At 42.7% G+C, this 2,568-nt stretch overlaps 1 non-coding gene across 1 annotated transcript; it reads left to right on the forward strand.

Annotated features, from left to right (window-relative positions):
- The first annotated feature begins 480 nt into the window (after positions 1-480).
- Positions 481-618, forward strand: LOC119920585. The gene has a single exon (XR_005448318.1). It is a non-coding gene; the product is annotated as a small nucleolar RNA SNORA7 (small nucleolar RNA).
- The last annotated feature ends 1,950 nt before the right edge of the window (positions 619-2,568 follow it).

Consider the following 2,568-nt stretch of genomic DNA (forward strand, 5'->3'; position numbering starts at 1 on the left):
GCTTGTTGGATGTATGACCTTGGGGAAGTCACTTCACTTCTCTAGAGAAGCAGCGTGGCTCAGCGGGCTTTGGAATCAAGGTCAGGGTTTCAAATCCCGGCTCCACCAATTGTCAGCTGTGTGACTTTGGGTAAGTCACTTAACTTCTCTGGGCCTCAGTTCCCTCATCTGTAAAATGGGGATGAAGACTGTGAGCCCCACGTGAGACAACCTGATCAACTTGCATCCCCCCAGTGCTTAGAACAGTGCTTTGCACATAGTAAGCGCTTAATAAATACCATCATCATTATTATTATTCTCTGTTTCTCAGTTCCCTCATCTGTAAAATGGGGATTAAAGGTTTGAGCCCCTTGTGCGACAGGGACAGTGTCCAACTTAATTAACTTGTACCTACTTTAGTGCTTGTACTTCCCAAGTGCTTAGTACAGTGCTCTGCACACAGTAAGCGCTCAATAAATATGATTGATTGATTGATTGATTCCCCTCTCGGGGTCGCATCTGGAGAGTTTCCAGCACTCTACCAGTCACAACCACAGGAAGGAGAGTCAAGCAGAGGCCTACCCATTCCATTCCTAGCTTGGGCAGTGGCTAGCGAGTGGCAGGCAATCTGCTACAAGTCAAAACTCCCCTGTGCTGGGCAGCAGCGGCAGGGGAGGGAGTTGAGGGTGGAGACTCGAGTTTACTGCATGGAAGGAGGCCATGGTATACCAATTCCGAATTTTGACCAAGAAAACTCTGTGGATCCACTACCAGACCGATTGCAGATGGAAGTGGGGCATCCTGGGAGAGTTGTGTCCATGGCATCACTATGGGTCGGACACGACTCGACAGCAACAACAATCCTAGTGCTTGGCACATAATAAGCACTTAACAGGTACCAGGGTGGAGAGATAAGAACAAATCAGGGAGTACCTCCTGGAGTGAATGATAATAATAATAATTATGGTATTTAAGCACTTACTATGTGCCAGGCACTATATTAAGGGCTGGGGTGGATATTAGCAGATCGGGTTGGGCGCAGTCCCTGTCCCACGTTGGGCTCACAGTTTCAATCCCCATTTTACAGATGAGGTAACTGAGGCACAGAGAGGTGAAGTGACTTGCCCAAGCTCACACAGCAGACAAGTTTTGGAGTCAGAATAAGAGCCCATGACCATCTGACTTGTGACTGAATACTTCTGATTGAGAAAAGATTTAGGAAAAACCTCCACCTCAAATCAATTCTAAAGTTAAAGAGAAAGATGATGACTCTGGGGTAATAATAATAATGATGTTGGTATTTATTAAGCACTTATTACGTGCCATGCACTGTTCTAAGTGCTAGGATAGATACAAGGTGATCAGGTTGTCCCACGTGGGGCTCACAGTCTTGATCCCCATTTTACAGATGAGGGAACTGAGGCACAGAGAAGTGAAGTGACTTGCCCAGAGTCTTTTTCCCCAAACAGCTACATTTGAGAGAGTCTAATTTAAGAGGAGAAAATTCTGTAGGGATCAGAGGGGGTTTTGGTGTACAATAATGAAAGGTTCTTGGCGCATATTTTGTATCAGCAGTAAGTTTGTGTCTGAACTCAGAGAAGCATTGCTTAGCTTAGGCCCGTGCTCTATCCATTAGGCCACACTCTCTACTTAGCCCATGTCTCCTATTACCATTTCTCTTCCTGGCACAATGTACATCGAGGTGAGGGAGCAAAAAATGACTGAATATAACTGGAGGTCAAAAGAAAGCTAAAACATCCTACTTCTTAATTATCCAGCGAATAACTTTTGGTACTACATGCTAGAAAGAGTAACATCTTCCTTTGTGTTCCATAAGTTAGCACACAGCTACTTAATTACAAGCAGAAAGTTCTTGTCCACACTAGCTACTCTCATTTGAATGTTTGATGTTTTCTTATCACTCAACTTGATCAAGTGTGATTGATATCACTATTAATTGGTGTGAATTTGTAAGCAAAACAAAACAATGTTCAATCTCAAGAATACCTAGCCTAAAATGTGCCTCTTTTGCTGGCTCTCCTCAGCCTCTCTTGCCAGGAATCAATCATATTTATTAGGCATTTATAGTGTGTGACACTGTACTAAGCACTTGGAAGGGTACAATATACAAGATATGGCCCTTGCCCACATTCCCTAAGTTCACAATTATGCTATTTTGTGGCACAAACAGAACCTAGAATGCAGTCTCTTTTTAGAGCTAGGACTTGCTCATTTTTTCAGCATTCACCTCCAGGCTCTGGAACATTTGAGAGATTAGAGGTATACCTGTATTGGATTGTTAATCACCCAGGCAGTAAGATTTACTAAGTGCATTTCTCTGTCTCTCCAGTTCAGGGTAAGGTGAAATCTCAACATCTTCAATAATTAAGCTGCATCCACTTACACTAGGATAATGAACGTGAAGCTTCAGTTACTTTTGTTCATTGATCTCTTTGCATTTGGCAAGACTCATATTTCTATCTTGGAGGAGACATCTATCTGATGAATCATGTACTTTGATCTGCATTAATCTCCATCTTTTATTGTAGATTTTTATTCCCTGAAAATGCTAATTAAAGTTATGAAAAA

Source organism: Tachyglossus aculeatus, chromosome X1 (assembly GCF_015852505.1).
Source record: "Tachyglossus aculeatus isolate mTacAcu1 chromosome X1, mTacAcu1.pri, whole genome shotgun sequence".
NCBI classification, from domain to species: Eukaryota; Metazoa; Chordata; class Mammalia; order Monotremata; family Tachyglossidae; genus Tachyglossus; species Tachyglossus aculeatus.